Raw genomic sequence first — 12,412 nt, 5'->3', positions numbered from 1 at the left:
CAGAAGGTGGATATCCAATATATGATTCACCATCGATCCCCTCATTGAAGATTTCAACGAGCGTTCTCTTGATCCATTGCTAATCTAGAGTTATAAGTTATGACATTTGGGGTCCGTTCGCTTTTCGGTAAGTTACTTACTTGGGTAAATGTACTTACCCAGGTAATTGTTTCCTATGAAAGACTTACCAAGATAAGTTCATTTGCCCATGTTTTTTTTATTTCCCATTTAAATAAGGCAATGACCACTTTAGCCATAAAAGTCCATTATTAAAATAAGCATTTTGGTCTCATTCAAGTGTTGGCAACTTTTCTCCTAAGTGGAAAAATTATTTAACCACCTAGGAGATGGATATAGGAAAATAAACTTTCCCTAATCCCTACATAAATTTGATAAAATAACATAGATTTCTTGGTCAATAGAAATCAAAATCCCATTGACCAACTTTCCCCTTCTCAAAATCAGAAAAAAAAATAATAAAAAGAACGCCCCCTTATAGTTAGTGTTGTTGAATCATATTTTATTACGTTTCTACCTGTTTTCTTCTTGTCTTTCGGTTTTTCTTTTTGTTCTTTCTGTCTTGTGTTTGTGTTGGACGGTTGCTTGGTCGGATATTCTTTTTGTATCGTCGCTTCTATTCGTTGGTATAATGAATTGAATTTCCTTTCTTCTTAAAAAAAAAACAAAAAAAAAATTAGAATATCTGAAAACCCTCTCCATATTCATTTTCAACCAACAAAAGATTCACTACGTCAACTTTTAATTGCTAATTTAGTTTCAGACTTTCAAGTAGGGTACTAGTCAGGTGAGTTGGGCTGGGTTTTAGCTCAACCCATGCCAAATCGTAATAATCGGGTCTAAAGCTTGAATCCAAGGTAAAACCTGAATTATGCAACTCAAGCCTATCACGTACTAAAATTGGATGCACCGGTTGGGCCCCGGTCACGTGTGTGAGGTGCACGCATCTATATATATATAGTTTATTAAAAAATATTTATATATAGATGCATGTATATATACAAATATGCAACTATATATGCATATATACATGTATATAATCGGGCCATGATCAGTTTAAAAGGCCAAACTTTTAAACCTAGGCCCCATCTAAAGTAGGGGTGGATTCGAACTAAGCCGAGCTGAATACTTGGTTATTCGAACTTGGCTCACTAAAATTGTGTTAGGTTCGAGCTCAATTCAAGCTAGAGACTTGAGCTCGAGCTCGATTGTAAGCCAATTTTTTTAAAAAAATAAAAACTATATATTTAAAAGTAATTTTCTTTATTTTACATACAAAAAATAAGAATTATAAAAATTATTTACTATTATATATAAAAATATTATTGTGTATATAGTAAAAGTTATTATATATATAAATATCTATATATATTAAAATTGGACGGTCCATGTCAGCTTGTCTCTCCTTTGAGAGAAGCTATTTATCTATTTTCTCCTTTTTTTGCATTTTTCTTATTTTCTTTTGTTTTAAAAATATAAAACAATAATCATTGTTTTTCTTGATTAGATTAATAAAGTTGCACACTATTAGAGTGAGACATTTGGGTTTTCAAATGCCTCTTATTTTAATGCATGTATTATTACATTTAAAAAAGACATTTAAGAGAAAGAGAGACCTTTCAAAGGCCTCTTATTTTAATGCATGCTATTATACATTTAAGAGAGAGGGAGATAATAATAATAATATAAATCAAGGTTTAAAACCGAACCGAACAACGAACCGGTCAGAGGTCCAGTTCCTTCTGATCGTTTAAACCGAATAGACGACCCATTCTGACAAAAAACAAAAAATAATAATAATAAATAAATAAATAACAGCCAAAACCATTGGACGGTTCAAACGATTTGACCACTTGGGTCAACGATTTGCTGACCAAATCAATAGTTTTTGGCAAAATAACGATTTTGGGGTCAAACAGAACCGATCACTTGACCGGTTCCCAGTTTTACCGGTCCGATCCGGTTTTAAAAATCATGATATAAATCAAATAATATAAATAGGTTGAGATTAAACAATCAAAAAATTATTAATTTAAAATTCTATTAAACTTTAACTAAAAATAAATATTAACAAAACTTAGTAACTATTAAAACTGTGTTTCAATTCCACTAAAAAATCCAAATTAATAAACACTAATAAAAATAAGAAATTTAAATATAAAAATATTAATTAATAGTTTAAATACCAATAATTAATTAAAAATCCAAAAAATTCTAAAAAACCTAAACATATTAAAATAATTAAATAATTAAAAATTATTGAAATTAACAATATTTTATATTAATAAGGGTATTTCTTAGAAATAATTAAAAATTACAATTAATAGTAATTTTTTATTAAAAAATACCAAAATTATTAAAAAAATATCCAAGTTAGAAATTATTGAAAATATTGAAAATTAGCTGTACGTTTTATTAACTATGGTATTTATTTAGTCATTTAATTTATTTTTATTGAAAGTAAATGCAATTTAATTTTGTAGTGGCTAATATGCAAAAATAAATGATGAAAATACTGAAAATTATTCAAAAATAATCATATGCAAAAATTATTGAATAATAATGAAAAAACACCAAAAATTAATTAAAAATCCAGAAATTCTGAAAAACCTAAAGCTTAATCAAAATACTAAAAATAATTAAAATTTTGAATTAATTGTATTTTATTGCAAAAAATACTAAATAATAATGAAAAAAATAATGTATTTTATTTATTATTAGTAATATAATTAACAATAATTGTTTTTAAACTACAATAACTATAATTATAATTTAAGCTATAAATAGTAAAAAATTATATTTAATTACCAGAAAATTAATTAGCAATATTTCTGAAAATATGATAATTTCCAGAAATTTTTGTATTTTAAATAAATACACTAATTTACCAATTACGATATTTTAATAATTAATAATAAAAAGTAACAAATCATTTATAACTTAACCTAACCTGATTAGATCTATAAATTTGCAGGCTTAAACAACTATTTTCTTTTGAGTTAGGACTAGTTAAGATATGCACCATATCCACACATTATCAAGGATAATCAAATCCGAAGTCTAATTGGGTGACAAACTTTTGGAGTCCAATGATGGTTTTAGCGGATAGGGCCCAAGCTAAACAACCCCTAATAAGCTCAACTTGGAAGTTATGTGCATATATTATAAATATTATTATATAATATATAAATAACAAATTTTATATTAATGTATATAGAAATGTTATATATTTTTTATACTAGACTATAATTAAATAAAAATTTTAATTTGTAAAAAAACCATAGTTTTATAATTAACACAAGCCATTTTATCAATAGAAAATGTGCAAGCCTGTGCCCGAAGCTTGATCTGTACACAAAATGTCTTATTTTCAGTATACTTTTATAAACTACTACTTTATTAATTTAGTAATAATCTAATAAATTAATAAACTAATTTATATTTCCTAATCATAAATTGATATTTATTAATAATTTAAGAAGCATATATATATTATATTTATTATATATAACATAAGTACTTTTTTATATATGTAATATTATCGAGCTAGGCTTATTTGAGAAAGCCCAAGCTCGAACACATGAGCCTAAAAATTTGTCCAAGCTTGAAAAATAACGGGTTAGGCCGGGTTGAGCCATCGGGATACTTGGCCCATGAATAGGTCTAATTGTATATATAAACAATTATATACATAAAAAAATCATATGAAATAAGAATTTAAGTATCTTTTTCAACTTTTTTTAAAAAATGAACCTCTCATAGCTTGGCCCAGTCTGTGGCTTGGCCTGGCCCAAGACTTGGCCCAACACAACCCAATTTACACCTTTACTTCAACCCGCCCAATACTGGGGACGAGGCAGGGAAATTCGAGCATTCCCCATCCTTGATGAGGAGTATGGTGCCTTGCCCCTAAGGGTGGATTCGAGCCAAACGAGTCGAATAGTACGAGGCTCAAGCTCAGTTCGCTAAGGTAGTATAAGGCTCGAGCCCAATTCGAGTCAAAAACACGTAAGCTCGAGCTCAACTTGAGAAAAAATGTTTTATAAAATAAAAATTATATATAAAAATATTTTTTATTTGATATTTAAAAAATGAATAATTATAACACTTTTATTATATATTAATGTTAGCTTTTGTAATTATTTTTACTTATTTAAATTTAATCAAAATTTCATTTAAAAATAATAAAAGTAATAAGAATTATTAAAATTACTATAAATTATTAATAAAACTAAATTGATTAAAAAATATTTTTTCATATTAAATTAATAATAATTGTTTTTTGTAAATCAACATTTAATGAAAATACAATTATTAAAGTTTTAGATATTAACAATAACTTTGAATGCTTTTAGTTAATTAACAACACATTTTTATTTTTAATTTAATATTAATTAATAGTAAATAAAAGTATTAAATCTTTCAGATTTTCCCGTGCGTTGCACGGGTCCCCGCTAGTATATAATAAAATTAGAAAGTTCATGTCAGCATGTCTCTCCTCTGAGAGAAGCTATTTATCTATTTTCTCAATTTTTTGCATTTTTTCTATTTCTTTTGTTTTAAAAATATAAAAAAAGTAATCATTGCCCATTTTGACTAGATTAATAAAGTTGCACACTATTAGAGAGAGAAACCTTTGGGTTTTCCAATGCCTTTTAATTTAATGCATGTTATTATTACATTTAAAAAAGACATTTAAAAAAGACATTTAAAAAAGAGAGAGGGGTGGGAGGGAGGGAGTAGTAATAATAATTACTGTATTTTAACATTTATATTATTAATAATAATTTTAATATTTTTAATAATTAACAGTATTTTTAATATTTATAGTATTTTTAAATAATTATCAGTATTTATTCAAAAACAATATTAAACAATTTATTTATTAATTCATCTATATATAATAAAATTGGACGGTCCATGTCAGCATGTCTCTCCTTTGAGATAAGTTATTTATCTATTTTCACAATTTTTGCATTTTTTTTATTTTCTTTTGTATTAAAAATATAAAAAACTAATCATTGTCCATTTTGACTAGATTAATAAAGTTGCACACTATTAGAGAAAGACCTTTGGGTTTTCCAATGTCTCTTAGTTTAATGCATGTTATTCTTACACATAAAAAAGACATTTAAAAGAGAAAGATAGGGGAGGGAGGGAGGGAGTAGTAATAATAATTACTATATTTAAAAATTTATAATATTAACAACAATTGAAATATTTTTAATAATTAATAGTGTTTTTATTAATTAACAGTACTAACCATATTTATTAAAAATAATGTATTTCTTAATTAATAGTATATTTAATAATTATAGTATTTTTACATAATTATCAGTATTTATTCAAAAACAATATTAAATAATATATTTATTAATTATTATTGTGTAAGTTATAATTTATTAAAAAAAATATTAACAATCATAGTATTTATTAATTAATAGTAATTAAATAAATACATTATTTTATTAGTTAACAGTATTAACTATACTTTTAATTAATATAGTTTTTTAATAATTACAATACTATTAATTAATTAAAAGTATTTATTAAAATACTGAATTTCTTAATTAATAGAGTACTTTTAATAATTATAATATTTTAATTAATTAACATTATTTATTAAAAATAATGTATTTTTATATTAACAATATTTTAATAATTACAATATTAATAATTAGTAATATTTTTAATAATTGCAGTACTATTAATTACAGTATTTCTTAATTAATAGTGTTTATTCAAATACCATATTTTTATTAATTCATTAATTAACATTTTTTAAAATTGTTAATTGATGGTGCGCGATTTAGCTACTCCTAGCTGGAGGGCAATCCGAACTCCAAATGGGCAGCAAGCTAAATCGATCTAGAAAATAGTATATCAGAGAATCCGGGGTAACTAACCCGACGAGGTTGCTCCAATGCTTAAGTCAGTAATTCTACTATGAATGCAAGCTGCTTAAGTGCTAGGGGTCCCAACCTGGTGCGGGGAGTTCATGAAGAGTCTAGGTGGATTTGGCACGAAGTCTAGTCAATTTGGAGGGTGAACCTTTGGTCGGGCATGTTCAACCATCTGGCTCAACCACGAAATGACATAGGTCGCGTCTCGGGCACGCGCGGACGTCACACCATTTATAGATTCCGTGGACGCCAAAGAGCGCGCTCAACCGATTTCGTCCTCGGTAGCGTGCAACCGGTATTCATGGGAGTTGTCAGATCGTACAGGTCTCAGCCGTTGATAGCTGGATGTAGGGGACTATAAATAGGGGCTGAAGGGCCCATTGCCTTTGCCAAAAATCTTGTAATTGAGCTTTCCTGAGGTCGCGTCGGAGTCCTTCAGCTCGCCACTCCTTCCTTTGTGTCTGAGGTCGTTGTCATTCTTTTGGTGAGTTCGTCTTCTTTCATTAGTTGTTCCCCTTTGTTTTTCCTGTCCAGTATGTCTACTTCTAGCATAGATAGGCTGCTTAGTGATTCTAGTGAGCTCGAGGGTGCCGAGGTGCGGTCCTCGGCTCCCGTCGATGAAGTCAGCTCTTCGCTAGAGAGCTCCTTGTTACACCTCTTAGGGGAAACACCTTTACCTAATGTCGGGCCATATCGGCCTGAGGAACCTGAAGCTCGGGTAGAGGAACCGACTTCCATAGAGGGGGTCCCATCTTCTTCTCGAGGTCAGGATCCGGATGACTTCGGCCCTTCCACGATGATGTCGGACAGACTACTGTCCTTGGTAGCCCGTTACCGTCTGCCCAACACCCTTACCTTTAGTATTCCTTTGGGTCAATACCCTTGGGTTCATGGTCACCATGAGCTCGTGGTATTTGAGGAGTAGCTCGTAGCTGGGTTGTGCTTCCCGCTCCACTCTTTCATCATAGAGATTACTAAGTTCTTCGACATTACCATTGACCAGTTACACCCGAACTCCATTCGAACCATAGTTGGCACTATCTCTCTGTTCCACGAGTATAACCAACCTCTTTCCTTAGACACCTTTAGTTCAATCTGCTTCATCAAGAAGAACTCCGCTTGCCTGTGCAGGGACACCCGACAAAGTTACTACATTTCTCCCCGCCTTGGGTTCAAAATCTTGTTCGGTAGCCCGAGCAAAGTACCGGCCTGGAAGAGGAGGTACTTTTTTGTTCGAAACCCTAAGGGGTAGCCATTCCTGACTCACTGGCGAGTGGCCATCAAGGACCCCGAGGTGGAGGCTAAATGCTGAGACCAGGGCAGTCGTTAATTCCTGGTGGGACCTCGGCCTTGAAATGAATGATTTCTTGGCTGAGGAGAAGCTTGTACGAGCTGGGCTGAGACCTCCTGGTAGGCCTCCACCTCGGCACACACATTGCTTTTTCTTTCTTATTTTGCACTTACTTCAGTTTTTGACTAACTTTTTTCTTTTTCTCTTGCAACAGCTATGACAGGCATTGATGTAGCAAACCTTCTGCGAAGTGTTCAGAAGGGGAAGAAGAGGAAGGCCTCGAAGAGGTCTCGTCGGGAGGAGGTCGGTCCTTCGGTTCTCACTCAACCTGAGGTCGCTGCGCTAGAGCCGATCTCGACCGAGCTCCCGAAGGAGGAGGTTCATCCCCAACCTCCAGTCGTTGACCTGGACGAGGACCAAGACGAGGGAGCCCCGCCTCACGAGCCCGAGGGTACATCGGTACCCAAGCCTCATCTCCTGAAGGAGAGCATAATGACCCCGCAGCTCGGGCTCCTCAAGAGCAAGGATGTTGTATTTTCTGTGGAGGTCGCAGAATGGGCAGACATGCCAACAAGTCAGCTCGGGGGTAGAAAGGCTAGTTACTGCATGGTGGTGAGTAGCTCACCCTTTTGCTTTATTTCCTTACTTTTCTGTTAATGGTACTTATGTCTACTTTCTATTTGTCAGGTGAACTCCGCCATTCATTCACTCGTCTACCAGTCGGAGATCCGCTTGAAACGAGCCAGAGAGGCCGAAGAGAACGCTTGAAAGCTTTACCACGAGCTGGATTTAGCTCGGGGTGAGGTTCTTCAAGCTAAAAAGGGAGCTCAGAGCCAGCAGGATCTGATCCTCATACTGACGGAGGAGAAGGAGAAACTCAAGGGTGAGAAGGAGGCTCTCTTCTACGAGAACGAGAACATCGAGGCGATGATCAAGGAGTGCACCGAGATCTTTGACACCGCCATCCAGAAGGTGCGGGTTTAGGAGAGAGAGTGCACCATCGAGGATTTCATGGAGTCACCGGAGTTTCACGAACTCCAGGTCGAGTATCGATCTAGCTCGTACCGGTCAGGTTTCAAGCTTTGCAAGTGGCTGATGTGGTGGATGTTTCCCGAGCTTGACTTCGGGTCTGTTTCCATGTCGGTCGTCACTCCTGAGATGGCGAAGGAGGTTGACGAGGAACCTGACTCCTCCGAAGGGGAGAACAACGATGAAGTTCTTGGGGCGGGACCATTAGGGGAGGCAGGCTGAGAGGACGTGGAGGAGGACCACATGGAAACCGACCTACCTGCTGGAGGGGATTCTGGCAAATCAGATGTATAGTTGTGCCTCTTTTCTTGGACCTCCTTACATACAATGTACATCCCGGGCCTCTGAGCTCGATTATAGGAATTTCTTTTTTGTACTCGAAGTTCTACATCAATGAAATATAAGTGTTTTGGCAATCTTTGTGTGCAAAAAAATTTTTCTTAGTGTAGATTACTCCCGAGCTGGCGAACTAAACCAAATAGGAGTAAACTTTTCCTAAGTATAGGTTGCTGCCGAGCTGGTGAGCTTGACACTAGTAGAGATAATATAATTGCCATCGCAAGCCAGGACGATCAGACACTGTAGGGTACATACCCGACCTGTCTATGCCTGGGTCACTTATTTGCTTAAGTGTTGGTTATCCCTAGGTGTCAAGCTAACGATCTTGGCTCCATGTGAGTTTAACCTCATATCGTTGTACGGTAAGGTGGGCAGACACTGTAGGGTATATACCCGACTTGTCTACATACAAGCTACTCGCTTAAGTGTTGGTTATCCCTTAGTGTCGAGCTAATGAGCCTGACCCCAAGTGGGATTAACCTTTTGTTGTACGCTGAGGTGAATTAGACACCGTATGGTTTGCACCCAAGCTGTCTATGCCTCATAGGCGAATAAGATTTGTCTGCCTATGCCGAAGAGGCGACTAGGACTTGTCGTAGTGCCGAGGTCTTCTGTCAGCTCGACACCTTAGCCCTTAGGCTTCTAGTAGTGACTCGCAGTCCTCTCTCTAGTCCGCCATCTTTTTCAACCAGTTCGGTGGTCACACAGATGGGGAAATTTTGCCTTTGGGTTACAAGTTCATGAGTAGTACCTTCTCAAGTTATCAATATTCCATTTTGGTGGTACCTACTTCCCTTCTTAAGTTTCGAGCTCATACGTGCCTTCCCGAATACCCATTTTACTCGGTATGAACCTTCCCAATTCGGTCTGAGCTTACCAGCGCCGGGCTCACGTACCATAACCTTCCGAAGAACCAGGTCACCGAAGCGGAAGTGTCATTTTCTAACCCGGGCGTTATAGTACCGAGCTACCCTTTGTTGGTAAGCTGCGGTCCGAATGTAAGCCAAGTTTCGTACCTCCTTTATCAGGTCTAGGTTGGTATGGAGTTCGTCATTGTTCACCTCCTTATCGTAAGCCTTCAATTGTAATGTGGGTACCTCGATTTCTGTCGGGATCACTGCTCCTGTGCCATACGTGAGGTTGAAAGGGGTTTCACTTGTGGCGGTTTTAATAGTAGTTCGGTAGGCCCACAAGACACTGGGCAGTTCGTCCACCCACAACCCCTTGGCTCGAGCTAAGCAAGCTTTCAATCCATGAAGTATCGCTCTGTTAGTTACTTCTGCTTGCCCGTTCGCCTGGGGGTGCGCCACCGAGGTAAATTTTTATTGAATCCCCATTTCAGCACAACAATTTTGAAACTTAATATCTTCGAATTGTTTCCCATTGTCGGATATCAGCACCCGAGGTAGTCTGAAGTGACATACTATGCTTTTCCAGAAGAAGTTCTATATATTGCAGGCTGTGATCGTTACCAAGGGTTCGACTTCCACCCACTTCGTAAAGTAATCTACTGCTACGACTAAGAACCTCCTTTGCCCTGTTACTGTGGGAAAGGACCAAGGATGTCGATTCCCCACTACGAGAAAGGCCACGGGCTAATGAGGTATTTCAAATCAGCAGCAGGTTGATGATGAATGTTGGCATGCCTCTGGCACCTGTCACATTTTTTGACAAGCTTGAGCGCATCTGCCTTCATCGTGGGCCAATAAAAGCCTTGCCTTAACACTTTCTATGTGAGAGCTCTGCCCCCCAAGTGTCCGCCGCACAAGCCTTCATGGGTGTCGCGAAGTACATGCTCAGCTTCTGAGGGTCGCAAGCAGCGCAGGTAAGGGAGTGTGAAAGACCTCTTGTACAGTTGTCCGTCAATGAGGACGTATTTAGCTGACTGGCGCTCTACCCTTCGGGCTGCGTTATGTTCTGCAGGTAAGGTCCCGTGGAGTAGATAATTTACGAGCGGGTCAATCCGGCTCAGTTCCGCTTGTGATACGGGAGCGACGTCTTCTGCCCCTCCGAGAATGCTGGGCCGAGGTAGGTCCTCTATGTACATAGTTCGCATGGTGTTGATGCTCGTGCTATCTAGTCATGACAAAGCATCGGCCTCAGCGTTCTTGGACCTCGAAATCTATCTAATGAAGTAGGAGACGAAGCTGTGCAGGATCTCTCTGACTTTGGCCAAGTAAGCTGCCATAGTGGGGTCACGGGCTTCATACTCACCAGTGACTTGGTTAACCACTAGTTGTGAGTCACTGCATATAATGAGGTGCTTTGCCTTCATTTCCCTTGATAATGTTAACCCGGTGACCAATGCTTTGCATTCTGCCTTGTTATTTGATGCCTCAAATCCGAACTGGAGAGCATATTCCAGTTTCACCTCACTTGGGCCATACAGTATCAGTCCTGCGCCACTTCCCTACTGGTTGGACGAGCCGACGATGTGGAGGATCCAGGGCTCCTCGTCCCAAGTCAGTTCCGCATTGACCGAGACCGGCGCCGCACTGGTTGAAGCTCCCGTCGTGTGATCGAGCTCGATTAGTTCGGGGGTCACTGTGCTGAACGTGCATTATGCTACAAAGTCGGCCAAGACTTGAGCTTTGATTACTAGTCGAGGCTCATACCGGATATCGTATTCGCTTAGTTCGATGGACCACTTCGTCAATCTCCCAGACACCTCGGGCTTGAACAGAATCTGCTTCAGGGGTTTGTTGGTGAAAACGACAATAGTGTGGACCTAGAAGTACGGGCGAAGCTTTCGGGCTGCTATGATGGGTTGCTGGCAGACTTGTTGATGAGCCAAGCTTTCACTCTGTACTAACAGATTTTTCTATGGCCTGAGCTCGAGCCCAGCAGGACCATCGGGCCTACAACTTGGGCCCGAGTTCGGCCCTCATAAAAATCTCAAAGCCCGGGCTTGGGTCCAAGCCCAAAATTTAGCCAACGTTGTTACTACTACTGAAGTGGTTGAATAGAGAGAGAGAGAAATTATAAAGAAAAAATAAAACAATGTATATATTAAATTATAAATATATATTTCAATAAATATTATATTATTTATGTATTTTATATAATATATAAAATACATATTATGTATTTTATAAAATATATAATGTTGAGTCGGGCCGGGCTGGGCTTGGGTCGGGCTTTTTTGACAAATCCCGAGCCCGGCCCGTAACACAGTCGAGCTTACTTTGTCAGGCCCGCGGGCCTAATTACATGACCAAGCCCGACCAGGGTGTGTGCTGGGCCATCAGGCTACTCGGCCCATGAACAGGTCTAATTGTTGGACCCGATCTACTTCTTTGATTAGTACGGAACTAACCACCTCGTCATTCGTAGAGAGGTATAGCTTTAACACGTCCCCTTCTTCGGGTCGGGTTAAAACTGGGGCAGTACCTAAGTATCTTTTTAGCTCGTCAAAGGCGAGCTGACATTCTTTAGTCCATTTGAAGTCCTTGCTCTTTTTTATCACTTTAAAAAAGGGTAGGCACTGATTTGCCAACTTGGACATGAAGCGACTCAAGGCGGCTATCCGACCAGTCAGCCTCTAAACCTCTTTTATTTTTCGGGGTGGTCTCATATCAAGGATGGCTTTTATTTTATCCAGGTTGGCCTCAATGCCACATCGGTTGACTATATAGCCTAGAAATTTACCCGAAGTGACCCCAAAGACGCACTTATTTGGATTTAGCTTCATGTTATATCTTCGTAAAATTTGAAAAACACTCTTTAAATCATTCAACAAAAAATCTGAAAACTGGGTCTTCACGACCATGTCATCAACATAACACTATTTTATTACCGATTAATAGCTCAAAAATCTTATTTACAAGGCATT

This window comes from Nelumbo nucifera, chromosome 1 (assembly GCF_055504915.1).
Source record: "Nelumbo nucifera cultivar China Antique chromosome 1, China Antique-T2T, whole genome shotgun sequence".
Taxonomy (NCBI): Eukaryota; Viridiplantae; Streptophyta; class Magnoliopsida; order Proteales; family Nelumbonaceae; genus Nelumbo; species Nelumbo nucifera.
Note: the sequence above shows the minus strand (reverse complement) of the source record.